A 21,220-nucleotide genomic window follows, 5' to 3' on the forward strand; every position below is an offset into this window, starting at 1 on the left:
CACCACTGTTCCTCAGTATGAAGAAATGTTTCATTCTGCAAGTGGCCTCTGGAAACTCCATGTCCCCATCATTTTATTGCTAAAAATGTATTGGGCTTGGTGTCAGCTGCAAAGTCAAACATTTTTGGAAAGTTTAAACAGCTCACTATGCTATTTTTGGGTTTCAAGCACATTAATGGATACTTTCCATGTACAACCACCCCTCCCCAAAACATATTTCTCTTAGTACTGACATACCTCATTGATTTATTGTTTGAATCATCACACATTTCACAATCTCACACATGCTTTTTCCAAACTGGACAAATAGAACCAGGAGATGTAGTGCTGCAGTGCTAATGGATTTATGCTTATATTTACGTCTTCATAGGATGTGGTTCCATTTTCATCCCTACAGTGGAAACACAATTAAGCAAATAATAGACACCTGTACCAGGATTTCAGCAGAATTCTTATCTTTTGCCATTGTAAATGCCCGTCTTGTGGTATCATTTTGCACTCCAATGCTGGTTTGTTAAGAAGTTCCCAGTCCAAATGTCACCATGGATTAAAAACAAGCAAACAAATAGCGCCAAATCTCCATGGGGATATTTTCTGGGCCTGGGAGTAAATCTTCTGCCAGTAGGTTTTGTTTTCCGGATTGGCCAAAGACCTCATGCTGCTAGAAGCAGAGGAACAAATGGTACATCATCCCAGCTCATCCAAATCAAGTTACATAGATTCAACACCGTTGGACTGCTCTTTTGATGTTCAGATAACAATGGATTCACCACTCTGCTGGCATGTAAGCCACCAACCACATCATACATAGAATCTCCGAATTATAGAGTGGAAGAGACCACATGGGCCATCTACTCCAAGCCCCTGCCATGCGGAATACACAATCAAAGCACTCCAAAGAGGAGACTCCATCACATTCAGAAACAGTAATTCTACTGTTGAACAGCTCTTACCATCAGGAAGTCTCTTTTAGAATCATAGAATCATAGCAATAGCAATAGCAAACTTCTTTATAGACCACTTCATACCACACTAAGAAGTTTCTAAGTGGTTTACAACTGTAAGCTAATTTCTCCAGGCTAAACATAAGTCTCTTCTCATAGGGCATGGTTTCAAGATCTTTCACCATTTTGGTCACCCTCCTTTGGACATGCTCCAGCGTGTCAATATCCTTCTTGATTTATGATGTCCAGAACTTGACATACTATTGGAATGAGGCCTGACCAAAGCAGAATAAAATGGTATTCTACTCTCTATCTAGATATTATACTACTGATGCAGCCTAGAATCATATTGGTTTTTTTTAGCTGCTACATCACACTGTTAGCATATGTTCAGTTTTAGAACACATGTTTGAAAACTTGAGAAGAGAAAGGGAGTCATACAGCCCTGAAATATCTGTTGAGTGACATGCAATAGCACCTTGTGTATTAGAACAGGGGTAGGCAACCCTTTTGAGCTGGGGACCAGGTTGCTGTCCCTCAGACAACTGGGGGGGCCGAAGCCCAAAAATAAATAAATAAATTTTTTTTAAATAAATAAATAAATAAATAAACCGGGACAAATGTAGGACAAAATTTTCAAAATGGAGGGCACTTTAAAATAAAAATGGAAGCACGCGAAAAAGTTTGCTGATTTTTAAAAAATGTTCAGATAATGCATGTTTCTGAGGCTTCTATAGACATTTCCCCACCATGCCCCTCCGCGAGACGCCAAAGGCCCCGGTGGCAATTGGTGGCAGGACCAGGCTGGGGCTGGTCCCAGGCCTCACCGGGCCGCATCTGGCCCGCGGGCCGCAGGTTGCCTACCCTGATTTAGAAGAACAATGCTACAACTTTAGTTATGCTCCCAGTTCTGCCTTCTTCCTTTGACAAGGTACCTCTGTAGGGATCCCACTGGGATATGACTGGTAAAATCTAAGCATATTTTAAATGCCTGCAGTTTTCAGGCTACACATGGTTTACTGTGTTATATTGTGAACAGTGATATTACAAGCTAAAAAGAAAACATTACATTATACTGTATAGTGTTTTTTATACTAGAGTTACAAGAGTACAGTCAGCCCTCCTTATCCACGGATTTTTTATCCACGGAAATACTTTAACAATATAAATTGAAAATACTTTAACAATATATAAATTCTAGAAATCAAACCATGATTTGTGCCATTTTATATATTTTCTATGCCATTGTATTGAATCAGACTTGAACATCCACAGATTTTGGTATCCACGGGGTCCTGGAACCAAATCCCAGAGGATAACAAGGCCCACTGTATAGCCTTTTAATCTGTGTAGGCTGAGTCTGGAATTGTTAACCCTTTTGGGTCATCCTGATTGTTGTTGTTGGTGGTAATGGCAAGCAGGTCCTTTTTTAAATGGGTTGCACAGATATTATGCAAATGTATGACATGCATCAAGCAATAAAGAGAACAGCTATTTTATATTTGAATAATTCTTTGAAATATGGCTGTTTAATTTTCAGGGGCTAGTAGGTTTTTTTCTTGTTGTTGGGAACAAATGCAGATTTACAGATGTGCATAACTGCTTACTGATGGACACAGGAAAACAACATTTTGGTGATGGCAGGCAATAATTGGCCATGACCTTCTAAGAGCACAGCAGTGAGTACTATGATTTCAAAAAATAATTATATACCACATACTTGACTATAAGTCGAGAAATTATGCCGCAAAATGGACTCCAAAATCATGGGTAGACTATATATGGGGATGAGTTAATGCTTATAAATTTCCTGAAGAAGAAGTGCCCACCTTATGGTTAGCCTCGTAACAGCTCCCCGTTTGAATCCCTGGTGCGCTCTCCTCTCTCTCTTTCTCCTTGTGTGTGGTATGTCTGTTTTCCCTCAGCCTTCCCGCGCAGCCAGAGCTAACAGGCAGCTGCTGAGGCAAGGTCACAAACACACAGAGAGTATGCCCAGGCTTGTACCCCGTTTTGCAAGCCATGAGCTGGAAATCCTGGGGTGAAGGGAGAGAGAGAGAGAGAGAGAAAGAGGAGGGAAGAGATCTGTAACACCGTTTTGCAAGCCATGAGCCTTGGAAATCTTGGGGTGAAGAGAAAAAGAGAGAGTGGATTACACATCAAGAGTCCTAAGTCTGTACGATATGAGGACTGGTATTGATCCAGACTCTTGAAGTCTCTCATTTATAGGGTCACCATAAATTGAAGCTGATTTTAAGGCAATTAACAATAACCTCAACACTTACGTAAATCCAACTGTTCAGTGAGTCTACTCTAGTTGGGGCTAGTAATTGGATTTAGACCACAGTTACAAAGCAGCATCTCTTAAATTTGGCACTCTTAATCCAAGAAGGTTCAAACAGTTGCTCAAACCAAACTGAGCTGCATGAGACATGGACCAGTAATTCAGCTTTTTACAATTCTCGGAGTGGTAAATTTACAGATTAATTTAACATATGCAACACACCTCTTCTCAACCTGTCTGCTGTTTTGATTACACCCCTAAAAATAACAAATCTTTTAAAAAGCTAAAATAAACAAAATACACACAGGTTACTGTCTTATGAATATATTTGATTACAACGTGAGGCTTTAAACTTCCCAGACTGAGCAGGCTTGAACTATGGACCCTCCCTTTGTACATTTTAACTGCTGATTCTTTCTCTCTTTATTCTGTAGGTAGTCACAAGGAAGCTAAATTGTGTTAGCTCTGACACCATAATTTGAGATGTTTAGCTGCAAACAGGTTTTTCAGTATGAAAACATGTGGGGGTGGAGGGGGAGGCAAAAACAAGTACCAGGAGAATAAACTGGGGGAAATGAGAATAAGAGGAAGTCTTACACTAGCTCTGAAATGTAATTACTTATTGTGAAAAAAAGCCATGATAAGTCCAGTATATTTTGATTTAAATCTTGAGGGATGGGAAGCACAGAGTCTGCAATGCCCCCCCCCCCAAGTAAATCCCCTTGGGCTCCTTCTGCAGAATCAACTTGATATCTTTCCATATGAAGAAGTCTCTCGTATCAGTTTGAAGCTTGCCTCACTTCTCATATCTCGCTGTGCAACAGTGATTCTGCTCACAATTGTAATTTATTTTTTGCACTGCATTTCCCAGAATTCCCAGCCATGTGTCCAGGGATTCTGGGAAATGTAATGCAAAAAAGTAACTTTCTAATCTCCAATCTAAGCTTGGCCTCATGCAACAATATGCTATTCATAGCATGTGCAGTTACACACAGGTGTGTATGGGAATGGTTGTTGCTCACCTTCTGTTGCCAAGTTTCAGTTATCTGCTTGTGAAATATACTATCTACTATATTCCAACCTATTAGAGATTAATTAAGACATCAAGATGCCATCCTATCATTCCATGTATGTATGTATTTATTTCCCACCATTTCCAGTTTAGGACTCAAGGATCTTATCACAGTTTAAAAATTTGCAAAATAATGCAGGAGGCTGGAGGAGGCTTGCCTATATATTCCTTATGCCTTGAGAGCAGATTGGGCAGCTTTCTCTGTTGTTAAGGCTGATTATTCACATTATAAAGAGTGCATTTAAAAAAAAACACCCACTAAAGAACAATGTCTATCTACTACTACATAGTTATCTCAATTTCCTATCACTTCAGTCATTGTGGTTCCATTAATCTGCAAATTGTTGTTTCACATGGTACTACAGACATTAAGGAAGATGCACTCCCTCTTCTTCTATATGTTTTCTTCTGGCAATGCATGTTGCCCGAGCTGTGTACCTCTGTAATCTTTCTTGCAAATTAAATCTATGTTTATCTTTCAATGACCAATCACTAAACAAAGAATCTTGCAGATGAGAGCCCTGTTCAGACATTGCTCACCATACTTTCCCCCCCAACAGGATACAGGGATCTTGCTCACTGGAGGATCTCCATATAAACAGAAACCTCTTGCTCTTCAGAAGCTTCACCTTCTAGATGACAAAGTGCCCATGGAGGAGATAGGACCAAGTTCTCCCTTGCTCCTGTATTGAAGAAAGTGGGTGAGTAATTCCTGAACAGGGATAGTGTTGAGGAAAAGTACACACTGGGGCACACACAGATCCCCCCATAGTTAAAGGCACCACTTCTAATATTATATTTAAGCCTATATTATAACCTGACAACAGCATTTTCTGATAGAGAGCTCTGATCCAGCCCCCTTGCACTACAAAATCCAAGGCACTTGAGTGCCTGTTTTACACTGTAGATTTAAATAATCCTCAGGCTTTCTCAAGGTATGTTGAGATCATCCATGAACTACAAATCCTGATTCCTTATAATGGAGCCATAGCAATTAAAGTGGTATGAAACTAATACAGCTGTGTAGTGCAGATACTATTAGGAATTTCTATTATAGTTCTATTAGTGCAGATACATTTTTGTATTCTTCTATTACAGTACAAAATGTTTATATAAACTATGACCTGAATTCTATTGGTACTCCTAACTCGAGTAAATTCATTGAATAAATGGAAATTACTTAAGTGTTGACTCACCATTTAACAACAGATGAGTAGATCTACTCTAGTTGGGACTAACCAACAGGATTGGTTAGTCCCAACTAGAGTAGACCTGCTCAATCCATTGTTAAATGATGAGTCAACACTTAACTTGTGTCTGGATTTCAATATAGGTTTAATAAGCAAATTGAGAAATTCCATCTAGTTTTTGGACAAGGAATTCATAAATAGTCTTAACCTGGTAAATATTACAACATTTTAAATTATTTTAAATGAATGCCAAATGGATCACAATTTCCTTTTACCTTTATGCATGGACTCATGTCAATGAACGTGGTATTATTTGTATCCAATTGTATTTTTTTTTGCGATGGCTTAATAACACCCTCCAACATTTCATAGATGAAAACCAGGACACATATGTCTAAGCAACATCAGTACTATATGTCCAAGTGGTCAAGATGACAAAGGTTATTAATGAGAAAGGGCACACAAGCTAGGTAGGATGCATCAGTTTGCTTTTGCCTGAGTGTAGTGGAAAGGGCAAGATTTTGCCCCCTTGTCTTCTTTCCCCAGTGATGAGTTAATTATGTAGAAACCACTTTTGTCTTTGAACTCAGTTGCAGCAACTGAAATAGGCTGAGAACCATGGGTAAAGTGAAATGAGAAGCTTGAAACTGAGACATTTTAAAGATAGCGAAAAAGTGGGATGATAGAGGATTAATTGGGACTGTCCCTGACAAATCAGGACACTTTGAGAGTATGTATAACAATAAATATTTTGGTTTGGTCTGAAGTTCCATTAGACTTAGGGAAACTTACATCTGAATAGACATGTATTGTACTGTTCATTTGTTGTTAGAACCACACTTCATGTTCCGTTACAAATTTTTAGGAAAAGAAAACCCTACATTTTGGGGAGGGGGGGGTTCAGGCTAGTGTGGCTGTGTTCTGGAAGAGTTTATTCCTGACATTCGCCAGCTTCTGTGGCTGGCATTACAGCCTGAAAACCCCACAAAAAACCTATGGATTCCGGCTGTGAAAACCTTCAAAACCCCTAAGTATTGAATGAAGACTAACAGCATAGATGATGATATCTTTCTCTGTGTAGCATGAGAACTTTGAAAGTTATTTTTTGGACTACAACTCCCATGGCCAGCAGCTATGTTGACTGAGGCATTCTTGGAAAGGTAACATTTCCAAGCTCTGCGAAAAAACAGAGATGCAGAAAAGGTATTTCATTGTTGTCAAGGAAAGCATATATTTGTGGCCCCATTTCCATAGACATTCCACCACTGGGTGGGTGTCTCACAAGTTTGTGGCAGAAGTTCTTCTTTTGCCACATAATTATAGGTAGAGGGGGAGAAGCAAAATTACACAGACCAGTCAGTCTTGAGCTTCAGGTTGAGAGTAAGACCTAGTTGTCATCTCTATATGATTTCTTTTTCCTTCCCCGTGGCTCTTTCTTTAAGTGCCAAATTGCTGGACTCTCCCCCATACTTATGCTGGAAGGAAGCAGATGGTATTTTTCACATGATCTATTGTAAAAGTAATAGACAAGAACAGGTCAGTAAAGATTTTTAAAGAAAAAAGAAACATTGAAAGTAGGAAAATCCGGACATATCTTTCCTATAGAAGCCCATAACTAATGCTTTTTCCATTGCTCATGCCAAATCATGATTACAAATGTCTTGTTCTCCTTCCCCTCCCTCTGAAACTGTGGCAATATTCCCAGTGCATTTGCTGGAATCGGATTGGTCCTCCAGAAGCAGAAATGGAGCCATTGCTATCACTATGTCAGCAACAGCAGTTTCTTCTCCATAATGTAAAAACAGAGCTTGGGAAAAGTTACTTTTTTAGACTATAACTTCCAGAACTCCCCAGCCTACATGGCCCATGCTGGCAAGGGGATTCTAAGAGTGGTAGTCCAAAAAGTAACTTTTCCAAGCTCTGTTTGAATTCACAGGTGGCCAAAGCAATGTGTGCCTAAAGTGCATTCACCCAGGCTGCATTCATCCTAGGTGTACATCACTCATGATGCAATAATTCTCTATACTGAGAATATACTTATTGAATGTTAATGCTGTCTGTGTATTGTCAGACTCTACTTTAATTCAATAGCTGGCACAATTCTTCAGGGCATGGACACAGTTTCCAGTAAGATATGCTACAGGTCCAGGTCTGTTGACACAGGGAGAAAAGCATCCATGTGAAAGCAACCAATGAATCTTTTTTTTCCTGTGAGTTGATTTTATTTATTGTGGATGGAACACTCCGTCCTAGATGAATGCTTATTGGATGCTAGCCTTGGATGCTCCAATTCTAAACTTGCAAATGTGGACCAGAAGTGACAGTGAATGTAAAAGAAATTAACATTAAACAGGGAGTGCTTTGAAAACTCTTTCACCGTGTTGAATTCAAACTTCAGTTTATTCCAGTACTGATTGTAGGTCACACTTCTGAAACAACATTGGCTACATGCTGTTCCAAGCCCCCCTTTAAAAGTTTGCAGTATTGCAAATAAACTAGATCATTCCCAAGATGATATAAATCACTTTTAAATGCTGAACTCTGCTCAGATAAGCGCAGTTCATGTTTTCAATGGTCCTTGCTGATGCTGCAGAGGATTGAGACCACCTTGGGCCAAAGGTGCTTCATTTCTCAGTGGCAGAATGAGGCACCCCTCCTCTGCTCTGAATACAGGTTGTTAGTAATGGTCTTTTTAATGGTGTACCCAGTCCTGGAATTTCTTCTCTCCCAGGGCTTATTTTGGCACCTCTGAATTTCCATGGATATACAGGCTTTTTGGTTCTTGCAGGCTTTTCTAGTTGGTGTCAGCATAGTTTTGACTGCTACTTTATTGCAGACAGAGTTATAATTGATTGTTTTGCTTACATTAATTTTGTTGCATGGATTTTATTGGCATGTGCATTTTATTGTCACTGTCTTGACAGCCATTTGGCTGAACAGTGGCACACAATTATAGTAAACAACAGTGGCACACAATATAGTAGAACAAGAAGCAAATAAATAAACAAATGCACATCCCCCTTGACAAGGGGATAAAATGGAATGCTCCACACGGCCTGCAAGCTAGATGTTACCCAGCCTTTTCTGTCCAAAGCCTTCCCCTTCCCTCCCTTAATCTTTTCCTGAAATTATGCCCTTGCTTTTTTAAAGGGCTTATTAGAATCAGCCAAGCACAGTCCTGATGCCTGCCAAGACTGAGCAGACTGCATGTCAGTAGATCCTGCTGCATTCCAGAATCTGCGATTCAGGATTTGATCTGTCATCAGTCTGAATTGAAACGAAAGAGGCAACAGTGGACTCTCGGAGCTCATAAATCAGCCTGAAAATGAGTGACGTGCTCTGGACCTTTTGAATGAGTGGAAAGAAAATTTCCCACAGCAGGGGTCTTTTGGCATGCCCCACAATTGCCTTCTGAGTAGGGACAAGATATAAGGTTGCTGGCGATGGGCAGTACGCCCTAGGAAAATATGAAGCAACCTATGTTGCAAAAACCCAGTTCTCAGGAGGATCTCACCTTCTTCGCTGAGAAAGTTATTTTTGTTGATCAGCTCTCACAATCCCCAATCTTGCTAGCTAGGGTTTCTGGGGGTATGTCCAATAAAGTAAAGTTCTCAAGCTCTGGAGCTGAGGTGCTATGGCTTGTTAACCAGAAGGTTTATGAATTGTCCACTCTGGTTTTGGGGTTTCATTTTCATGTCCTTCAAAGGCTAGGCCACAAATGTCTGGAGATAGCAAGCAGTTTTGTTGTCAAAGCCTACCTCCACTGTAGGCTGGTTCATCATCTGCCATTTCTGTGTGTCTGCTCTGGCTCAGAAACATATTTCAAATGACAATATAAAATACATTGTTCGTTGGTGCTATATTATATCATAATTTCTGAATGTATTTCTGCACACAGAGACTTTCCAAATTTCCCTTGTGCACGTATCTACCCACACGAACTGTTCTTTACACTAGTAATTCTGGGATGCCATACAAATGACAGCTACATACATACAGCAATGATTCCACACATTTTTGGAGTGGAACCCATATTACAATGTTCAAGCCAAGTATGTGCATGAGGCTGTTGCTAAAGAAATTTTGAATATTATTTAGCAGTTACATTTCCCTAGAGCCAAGAATGCATACAGTGGGCCCATGGTATCTGCTGAGATTTGGTTCCAGGACCTCAGTGGATACCAAAAACTCATGGATGTTCAAGTCCCATTGTATACAATGGTGTAGTAAAATGGTGTCCTTATGTAAAATGACAAATCAAGGTTTGCTTTTGGGATTTTAAAAAATATATTTTCAAGATTTGGTGGTTGAATCCATGGGTACAGAATCTATGGATACAGAAGGCTTACCGTATTAAGGAATTTTAAAGGATTTGCATCTAAAAATGTAGAACTGTAGAAGTAGTAAGCATACAGATCTGATTGAATATTTTTGCAGCCTCGCATTTGCTGTGTGCTGACTGATGCTATAATTGAATTTTGTGGGTGACACATAGACTTTCAGTCTGAGTTGGGTTTGGTTTTATTCTTTCCTGAGTGTATGCTTTGTTTTGTTAAGCAGTTGTTGATGTTCAATTTCTATTGTTTTCTTTCTTTCTTTCTTTCTTTCTTTCTCTCTGAAGTTGTGCACCACCCTTCCCAGGCTGAACACTGTGACAAGTTATCCAACTTGTCCAGTGGTAGGCTGGCTACTAGCTTCGTGCGAGAGACACTGTCTACTTGGCACGGAGGATCAGTGCAAGTGACCACCATGGCCAGTACGATTTCTAGGACTTGTAGTTCAAAATTAATTTTTTCCAGCTCTGGAGAGTAGAGGAGGCAGGAGGGGGGGGGGGAGAATTAAGCTGAAAACCTGTTGACATAAGCTGGTGAAACCGCTTGTTATGCCAACATTGCATTTTTTTTATCATTGCAGAAGGAGATATATACTATCTTCTTTGGCAATGGCCACATTGGCTTTCTCTGCATATGGGGTTATTGCACATTAAGTACAGAGGAATGCATATGGCTTGTATGGATTGCCTTTGTGCATTCCACATTGCAGCTGCACAATGGATGTCAGCCATGTTGATTTACCATTGAGCTATACAGGTTATGCAGGTTGAGCAGAAAGTTAGGAAAGCGCAAGTTTCCTTTGTTCTGAGCCTACTGGGAAGGTGAGATTTTGCTCCCTTCTTTCATCTCCCCCTGCTGAGTGGATGCATGAGTGCTTTGAACTGAGTTTGTTGCAACTAGTAAGCTGAGGATAAAAGGGGAAAGTGGGAGGAGAGAGAGAAAAAACTGGGGCATCTAAAATCATCTGAAAAAATGGAACAAGAGATAATTAATTGGGACTGTCTCTGCCAAATCAGGACATTTGGAGTGTATAAGACTTTCTGACTGAATACAGCTTGTTCTCCCATCTCCCAAAATAACTGAACACATATGTTTTCCAGTCCTATGAAGGGAAACTTGAAACAACATAGGTCCCGTTCACACTATACAATGATAAGATTGATGCCATTAATTGAAATGGTCATGTCCTATGGAAAACTGAGGCTTATTGTTTAGGGAGAGTTTTTATAATCTGGCATCAGATTCCTATCTGATCTTGGGCTGCTAAGAAGTCAGCCCTGGTTAGTTACTTAGAAGAGTGCTTAAGGCTGATTTCCTTTGAAATCCTCCACAAATAAATCCTCTTTAGGGCTGGCCTAAGGCATTTTATTGCCTGAGGATGAATAGCAAAAGGCACCAGAGCCATCTGATCTTGGGAAACTAAACAAGGTCAGCTTTGGTTAGTACTTTATACCCCCATTAAATTCTAGGTGCTGTAGGCTATATTTCAGAGGATGGTAATGGCAAAACCCCCTTTGAGCATTCCTTGCCTAAGAAAACCTAAGAAATCCATGGGGTCACCATAAGACAGTAAGCAGCATGAAGGCACATACATGCACACAAATCTAGTGCTCACCAGACTGCAGATTGAGGGATTTCATAGGATACAACCACGTTAATTGGAATCACAATGCTGTAATTGTGTGGTGTGAAAGACATTTAGATGAAAAAATAATCCAAGCCTGGACTGAATCTTACCCATGTGAGGTCTCAATGTACCCTCTGAGCTTCCCCAGATGGGTTATGTGGCCCTTTCGCCATGGTGCCATCAGTTTAGTGGTTTCTCAGCTTCTGTGGATTCCCCTCTCCCTCAATTAAAAAACTAAAATGCCTCTTTTAAATTTTTGTACTGGCAGAAAACGCTTAAACTAAACTATGCTGGTGTTTTGGCACATCTTTTTGCCTTGGGCCCTAACCATCACTGGAAGTGGCTCCTGAGAATTCCTCTAAAGTGAATCTGGTCCTCTTCTGGAAGAGGTCCTCTGTCCTTATGCCAGAGCATTGCCACAGGCAAGTTGTGTCTGTTTGCTGATGTTTTCAAATTGTTGCTTTCCCCCTTAATTTTGGAAGGTTACTGCATGGATTCTGTTATGCTCAAACTCAATTGTGTCATTTTTAATACTCAAGTTTCTAACAAAGTCCCACCCGAATGTTATGAAATAAAACTAGGATGTTTTTAAAACCTTCATTTTGTGCTGGGTGGGAAGGGAACCAGAGTGGGTCTCTTTGGATCCTTGTGATGTCACAGGTACTAACCAAAATGAAACCACATCCCACAAAGCAGCCCAAATTACATTAATGTGTTTAGTGGAGGTAAAATGAACAGTGTTTCCCCAGTGACTGAACTATGCCCATTTCAGTGGTGGGAAATGTATGATTTCTAAACATCACAATGAAGCAATCTGGGAGAAAACATCCAGTGTCATACAACCAATGAGAAACAGCTGAACATTTTCTTATACAATACTATTACTCTCTAGTTAACATATGGTCAAGGATGAGTTGATTCTGTCCTTTTATACTGTGAACAATGGGAGTCTACTTGCCAACATAGCAATGTGTATTCTTGCAATCGTATACTTATTTCTTAAACTATAGGTCTCTAACCTTAAACTTTAAGAATGGGTAAGAATCTAGCTATTTCAGACCCATGGCAGAAGCATGGGAACACTGTGGCTATGTCCTTTCATTCTTTGGTTGAGAGGGAATGGTCACTGCCTCCATTTTTTGAGGCCTTAAAGGCATCTAACGGCAGAGGAAGGAGAGAAACATGGGACTCAGAAGAATGAGGGTGCACTAAAACTGCTACCCTTGGCTCCCACCACCTGAGGAAATTGCCACATGGAGCCAATGTTATACCCTCCAGCTTTTACACAGATGAAATCTAAGGCACATGTGGCCAAAAAGCATATAAGAATATGGTCAAGATAGCAAAGGTTTATTATGAGAAAAAAGACTTCAGCTAGGAGGCTGCAGCAGTATGCTTCTGTTGGAGTCTTCGGGAAGGACAAGAGACCACACTTCCCTCCTGTTCTGCTGCTTAATCAATTGATATGGAAATTACTTTTGCAGTTTGAACTTATGTTTTCAGAAACTGAAATCAGCTGAAGAACAGGGAAGAATGTGGAGGAAGGAGGAAGAAACTGGGATTTTTAAAATTATCTGAAAACTGGCATGGTGAAGAATTGACCAGAACCACCCCTACCAAATGGAGATGGTTGGAGTTTCAATGGCAATGGTGGGCCCTAGTATGGGTGAATCTGGATTGGGAGAGCCCAAAGTGGAGTAAATGCTGCCTATAATTGTCAGTCTCTCGGCTGTGCCCTATTGTTTAGGTACAGCACAATGACTGGCTTTGTGCACAGCAGTTGTAGCAGACCCTATTTCCCACTCTAGTTCTCTTGAATACCTCTCTTTATAGAACAGACGTCTGTGTGACATGTAGCCTGCCTTCAGCTAGGCTACTGCCCTTGGATGTAATTGGAGGATATCTGCCAGTTTGGCTGACTTCTGTACATATAGTGGCCATCTTGTTCTTTTCTTCACATACATGGACAGCAGCAAAATGCTTTCAGTTGGCTCTGTTCAAAGTAGCTTAGTGATGTGAGCAGGCACTGCAAGTTTTCAGTGCTTGGCAAGTAGTAGTGCCGCAGTCCCATCCTCAGCCAACTAGTACACTCAGTACCAAGAACTGACCATTGCTGCTCGCAATTGGCTGTTTCATGCTCCAGTGGTTGTGCAACTGTGCTGTTAGCTTATTGTAGCAGAAGGCAAGAACAGACCTTGCATAATGAAAAAGTGGTGGTTTCCAAGCTGTTTAGACTGTGTGGATTTAATATGGTGTGTTTACCCCCCTCCTTCCCTTTAGTAATCCTGGATTCTATTTGGCCTCAAGGCCAAGCCACATTGCATGCAATGTGTGAAGTCACCCAGAATGGCCTTTACCCACCAGGGAAAGCAGATTGAAGATGGGAGACAATCAAAAGCGGAGACATGGGGTGGGGGAGAGAGATGGCGTTAAGCCCCCTCCTGCTACTGTCACTGCTCCAGACACCCCCCTCCATAAAGTCAATTACCCATCATTTGGGATTCCAATATGGGATCCACAGCTCCCTTCTTTCTTCCTTCACTATTGTTTTAATTATAAAACCAGAGGGCCTTTCACTTTACATCTCTGAGCATATGGCTTCTACTTTAACTTGCATGTCAGCATCCTATGAAGTCCTGGGCTTTGTTGCTTAGTGGTGAACTAGAAGAGAGCCAGGGTGGTATAGTGGTTTCAACATTGGACTAACAGCTCTGGAGACCAGGTTTGAATTGCCTTCTTGACCATGGAAACCCACTGGGTGACCTTATGCACATCATACTCTCTCAGCCTCAGCAGAAGGCAAACGTAAAACCCCTTAGAACAGGTTCTGCCTGTGATCAGTTTGCCTTAAGCCACCATAAGTTATAAAGGCTAAGTTTTCTTCATGAATATTCTATACCCTCCACTTTTTCACAGATAAAAAGCTGGGACACATGTGGCCAAGCAACATTAGCATTGATTAAGTTAATAATGGGAGAACACATAAGCTAGGAATGTTGCAACGGTTTGGCTTTTGCTGAGCTTGCTGGGAAAGGGCAAGCTTGCTGCCTCTTCCTCTCCCTTCTCAGTTAACTAAATGCAAGCTGATTATACATTTGAATTCAGTTTGTAGCAAGTGAAATAAGTGTGACAAAGGGGGAAAGAGGGAGTAAGGAGAAACTGGGACATTTTAAAAATAGCTGTGAAAAGTGGGATGACAAGATGATTAATTGGGACCTGTTGCTGCCAATGAGACAGTTGGAGTGTTATAGTATTCTCTAATACCTGGCAAACCTCCTTTAAGTATTTCCTAACTGAAGAAAATCCTGTGAATCATGGGACCACCGTAAGTCAACAGATTCCAACCTTTATGACCACACCGGAGCCCTTTTTTCTTTTCACGGAGCTCCTAAGAAGCTTATCTCATGTTTTTACAAGTTAATGCCATTTAGGACTATATATAATATTCTTATTCTTTAATTTCATTCCATTTTGTATTTCTTTAATTTTCCCGGAGCAGCCTGTGGTACACCTGACAAGTGCATGCTGAGTCCTAAGGGCTTCTTGGAGCACAGGTTGGGAACCCTTGCCATAGATCACAAACACAAACTACAAATCTCAAATTGTCCATAGAATGGAATCATGCAATGTAGTGTAATGTAATAATGTAATATAGTTTTACTTCCCTGCTCCAGGGAAGTAGTAGAGCAGCCTGCCTCTTTTCCCCTTGGTTGGACTGAGCTGCTTGAGGACTGTGGAATCATGGCAATTAAAGCGGAAATCACTGTCTTGTAATTGGTTCAGACACAGTGCTTCTTAAACTGTCTGTTTGTGGGGGATGGGAAACACTGCATGTTGTGCCCACTACTATAATTCTTTCGTTCTATCCTGTAAACTCATCGGGGACCAAGCAGCTGACGTCCAGGAACCGCATCAGTCTATGGACTACACTGAGTAGCAGTGGCATGGGCCCTTAGAAGGGCCTTTTAGTACGTACTGTGTACATACTAAGGGTTGCCCGGGGGCGTCTCTTTTCAGACGCCCCGACCCTAGTAATGTACACAGTTGTACAAAATGGTGCACCCATTCTACAGGGCGCCACCATTAGGATGGTCACGACCGCACCACCTCCAACGGTGTCAGCGCAGATGTGACGTCCTGGTGCTGCAGAACGGCCCTGTTCCGCAGCGCAGGAAGGAGCTCCAAAATGGATCTCCTTCCTGGGTTTGTGATGCTGGCGCAGCCTTACACAGCTGTGCCAGCATAATAAAAGACAAAGGGGGCCCCCTGTTTTCCTTTCCCCGCTGCTGTTGGGGTATCCTTGGGGCTTGAAGCCCCAAGGACACCCGTTTCCAGGCCACGGGAAGCGGCCTTTTGCCGCTTCCCACAGCCTGGAAAAGCGGCAGATCGGGGCCTCAGGGCTGCCCGCTGGTGGCAGCTGAGGCCCTGATCCGTCGGGGAAAGGGGCGGTCTCTAACACGCCATAGCGTGAAGACCCCATGTGTATTTCTCTCTTCAGCTCCTCAAATCAGACCCTGCCCTCCCTCCCTCCCGATGGCTAATGAATTTTCCTTAATGTTACCTAGTCCTGATTCTGGTCTTTCCTATTGGCTGGCTTGCTTTTTCTTGCACCAGGTCCCTCTAAGTGTGTTGTCGCAGCCTTTATGACGTAGCGAGTGCGCCCCTGGCGCCTCGCTACGTCACAAACACGACTCAAAAAGAAGCTCCATTTTGGAGCTTCTTTTTCGGTCCGCGCGGGAGCCGCGCCGTCTGAAGACTCCGGCTCCCCCGCGGACCTACCGGCGGCGGCGGCAGCGGCAGTGTGTACCCCGCCATAGGGACAATGCCCATGCCATCCAGTGTCAACAGTGGTCTCCCTGTATATCTATGGTCTTTGGCAAGTGCCTATCAATGCTGACCCTGCTAGTTGCCCCAGATGATGTTCCTGAAAGATAGTTTAGAAGAAACCTGAGTTTTAGAAGCCTGAAAGATTTGGCTGTTTTTGTTGAGAGAGAGAGAGAGAGAGAATCCAAGCACATGAGCCTGAGACAATTGGTAAACCCACACTGAATCCCATTTATATTTTTTCTCAAGCATGTTATCTGGTTTTTGTTCTACGCCACAGGATGGTACTTTGTGGCACTAGCACTGAAACTACACCATTTACAAACAGCTCTGTCCTTCCTCTCACTGAATCACCCAGCTGTTCCTCAGTAATGAAGAAATGTTTTCATTCTGCAAGTGGCCTCTGGAAACTCCATGTCCCCATCATTTTATTGCTAAAAATGTATTGGGCTTGGTGTCAGCTGCAAAGTCAAACATTTTTGGAAAGTTTAAACAGCTCACTATGCTATTTTTGGGTTATTCAAGCACATTAAGATGGATACTTTCCATGTACAACCACCCCTCCCCCAAAACATATTTCTCTTAGTACTGACATAACCTCATTGATTTATTGTTTGAATCATCACACATTTCACAATCTCACACATGCTTTTTCCAAACTGGACAAATAGAACCAGGAGATGTAAGTGCTGCAGTGCTAATGGATTTATGCTTATAATTTACGTCTTCATAGGATGTGGTTTCCATTTTCATCCCTACAGGTGAAACACAATATAAGCAAATAATAGACACCTGTACCAGGATTTTCAGCAGAAATTCTCATCTTTTGCCATTGTAAATGCCCGTCTTGTGGTATCATTTTTGCACTCCAATGCTGGTTTGTTAAGAAGTTCCCAGTCCAAATGTCACCATGGATTAAAAACAAGCAAACAAATAGCGCCAAATCTCCATGGGGATTTTTTCTGGGCCTGGGAGTAAATCTTTCTGCCAGTAGGTTTTGTTTTCCTGGATTGGCCAAAGACCTCATGCTGCTAGAAGCAGAGGAACACATGGTACATCATCCCAGCTCATCCAAATCAAGTTACATAGATTCAACACCTTGGACTGCTCTTTTGATGTTCAGATTAACAATGGATTCACCACTCTGCTGGCATGTAAGCCACCAACCACCATCATACATAGAATCTCCGAATTATAGAGTTGGAAGAGACCACATGGGCCATCTACTCCAAGCCCCTGCCATGCAGGAATACACAATCAAAGCACTCCAAAGAAGGAGACTCCATCACATTCAGAAACAGTATATTCTACTGTTGAACAGCTCTTACCATCAGGAAGTCTCTTTTAGAATCATAGAATCATAGCAATAGCAATAGCAACTTCATTTATATACCACTTCATACCACACTAAGAAGTTTCTAAGTGGTTTACAACTGTAAGCTAATTTCTCCAGGCTAAACATAAGTCTCTTCTCATAGGGCATGGTTTCAAGATCTTTCACCATTTTGGTCACCCTCCTTTGGACATGCTCCAGCGTGTCAATATCCTTCTTGATTTATGATGTCCAGAACTTGACATACTATTTGGAATGAGGCCTGACCAAAGCAGAATAAAATGGTATTATCACCTCTCTCTATCTAGATATTATACTACTGATGCAGCCTAGAATCATATTGGCTTTTTTTTTAGCTGCTACATCACACTGTTAGCATATGTTCAGTTTTAGAACACATGTTTGAAAACTTGAGAAGAGAGAAGGGAGTCATACAGCCCTGAAATATCTGTTGAGTGACATGCAATAGCACCTTGTGTGTATTTAGAACAGGGGTAGGCAACCCTTTTGAGCTGGGGACCAGGTTGCTGTCCCTCAGACAACTGGGGGGGCCGAAGCCCAAAAATAAATAAATATTTTTTAAAATAAATAAATAAACCGGGACAAATGTAGGACAAAATTTTCAAAATGGAGGGCACTTTTAAAATAAAAAATGGAAGACACGCGAAAAAGTTTGCTGATTTTTAAAAAAATGTTCAGATAAATGCATGTTTCTGAGGCTTCTATAGACAATTTCCCCACCATGCCCCTCGCGCGAGACGCCAAAGGCCCCGGTGGCAATTGGTGGCAGGACCAGGCTGGGGCTGGTCCCAAGGCCTCACCGGGCCGCATCTGGCCCGCGGGCCGCAGGTTGCCTACCCCTGATTTAGAAGAACAATGCTACAACTTTAGTTATGCTCCCAATTCTGCCTTCTTCCTTTGACAAGGTACCTCTGTAGGGATCCCACTGGGATATGACTGGTAAAATCTAAGCAATATTTTAAATGCCTGCAGTTTTCTGGCTACACATGCCTTACTGTGTTATATTGTGAACAGTGATATTACAAGCTAAAAAGAAAACATTACATTATATAGTGTTTTTATACTAGAGTTACAAGAGTACAGTCAGCCCTCCTTATCCACGGATTTTTTATCCACGGAAATACTTTAACAATATATAAATTGAAAATACTTTAACAATATATAAATTCTAGAAATCAAACCATGATTTTGCCATTTTATATATTTTCTATGCCATTGTATTGAATCAGACTTGAACATCCACAGATTTTGGTATCCACGGGGGTCCTGGAACCAAATCCCAGAGGATAACAAGGGCCCACTGTATATAGCCTTTTTAATCTGTGTAGGCTGAGTCTGGAATTGTTAACCCTTTTGGGTCATCCTGATTGTGTTGTTGGTGGTAATGGCAAGCAGGTCCTTTTTTAAATGGGTTGCACAGATATTATGCAAATGTATGACATGCATCAAGCAATAAAGAGAACAGCTATTTTATATTTGAATAATTCTTTGAAATATGGCTGTTTAATTTTCAGGGGCTAGTAGGTTTTTTTCTTGTTGTTGGGAACAAATGCAGATTTACAGATGTGCATAACTGCTTACTGATGGACACAGGAAAACAACATTTTGGTGATGGCAGGCAAATATTGGCCATGACCTTTCTAAGAGCACAGCAGTGAATACTATGATTTCAAAAAATAATTATATACCACATATACTTGACTATAAGTCGAGAAATTTATGCCGCAAAATGGACTCCAAAATCATGGGTAGACTTATATATGGGGCAATGAGTTAATGCTTATAAATTTCCTGAAAGAAGAAGTGCCCACCTTCTTGTGTAGCCTCGTAACAGCTCCCCGTTTGAATCCCCGGTGCGCTCTCCTCTCTCTCTTTCTCCTTGTGTGTGTGTATGTCTGTTTTCCCTCAGCCTTCCCGCGCAGCCAGAGCTAACAGGCAGCTGCTGAGGCAAGGGTCACAAACACACAGAGAGTATGCCCAGGCTTGTACCCCGTTTTGCAAGCCATGAGCCTGGAAATCCTGGGGGTGAAGGGGAGAGAGAGAGAGAGAGAGAGAGAGAGAGAGAGAGAGAGGTCTGTACACCGTTTTGCAAGCCATGAGCCTTGGGAATCTTGGGGTGAAGAGAAGAAAGAGAGAGTGGATTACACATCAAGAGTCCTAAGTCTGTAAGATATGAGGACTGGTATTGATCCAGACTCTTGAAGTCTCTCATTTATAGGGTCACCATAAATTGATGCTGATTTTAAGGCAATTAACAATAACCTCAACACTTATGTAAATCCCACTGATTCAGTGAGTCTACTCTAGTTGGGGCTAGTAATTGGATTTAGACCACAGTTACAAAGCAGCATCTCTTAAATTTGGCACTCTTAATCCAAGAAGGTTCAAACAGTTGCTCAAACCAAACTGAGCTGCATGAGACATGGACCAGTAATTCAGCTTTTTACAATTCTCGGAGTGGTAAATTTACAGATTAATTTAACAGATGCAACACACCTCTTCTCAACCTGTCTGCTGTTTTGATTCACACCCCTAAAAATAACAAATCTTTTAAAAAGCTAAAATAAACAAAATACCACACAGGTTACTGTCTTATGAATATATTTGATTACAACGTGAGGCTTTAAACTTCCCAGACTGAGCAGGCTTGAACTATGGACCCTCCCTTTGTACATTTTAACTGCTGATTCTTTCTCTCTTTTATTCTGTAGGTAGTCACAAGGAAGCTAAATTGTGTTAGCTCTGACACCATAATTTGAGATGTTTAGCTGCAAACAGGTTTTTCAGTATGAAAACGTGTGGGGGTGGAGGGGGAGGCAAAAACAAGTACCAGGAGAATAAACTGGGGGAAATGAGAATAAGAGGAAAGTCTTACACTAGCTCTGAAATGTAAATTACTTATTGTGAAATAAAAGCCATGATAAGTCCAGTATATTTTGATTTAAAATCTTGAGGGATGGGAAGCAACAGAGTCTGCAATGCCCCCCCCCCCAAGTAAATCCCCTTGGGCTCCTTCTGCAAGAATCAACTTGATATCTTTCCATATGAAGAAAGTCTCTAGTATCAGTTTGAAGCTTGCCTCACTTCTCATATCTGCGCTGTGCAAACAGTGATTCTGCTCACAATTGTAATTTATTTTTTGCACTGCATTTCCCAGAATTCCCAGCCATTGTGTCCAGGGATTCTGGGAAATGTAATGCAAAAAAGTAACTTTTCTAATCTCCAATCTAAAGCTTGGCCTCATGCAACAATATGCAATTCATAGCATGTGCAGTTACACACAGGTGTGTATGGGAATGGTTGTTGCTCACCTTCTGTTTGCCAAGTTTCAGTTACTCTGCTTGTGAAATATACTATCTACTATATTTCCAACACTATTAGAGATTAATTAAGACATCAAGATGCCATCCTATCATTCCATGTATGTATGCATTTATTTCCCACCATTTCCAGTTTAGGACTCAAGGATCTTATCACAGTTTAAAAATTTGCAAAATAATGCAGGAGCTGGAGGAGGCTTGCCTATATATTCCTTATGCCTTGAGAGCAGATTGGGCAGGTTTTTCCCTTGGTCAGTTGGCAGCTTTCTCTGTA

The 21,220-nt window shown here is 41.3% G+C and overlaps 1 protein-coding gene across 4 annotated transcripts in view; it reads left to right on the top strand.

The window, feature by feature from the left end:
* RIPOR3 (RIPOR family member 3) overlaps positions 1 to 21,220 on the top strand; it is a 152,824-nt gene that overhangs the window by 27,069 nt on the left and 104,535 nt on the right. The gene's annotated exons all lie outside the window — the stretch shown is intronic.

The sequence above is a fragment of the Sceloporus undulatus genome, chromosome 4 (assembly GCF_019175285.1).
Source record: "Sceloporus undulatus isolate JIND9_A2432 ecotype Alabama chromosome 4, SceUnd_v1.1, whole genome shotgun sequence".
NCBI classification, from domain to species: domain Eukaryota; kingdom Metazoa; phylum Chordata; class Lepidosauria; order Squamata; family Phrynosomatidae; genus Sceloporus; species Sceloporus undulatus.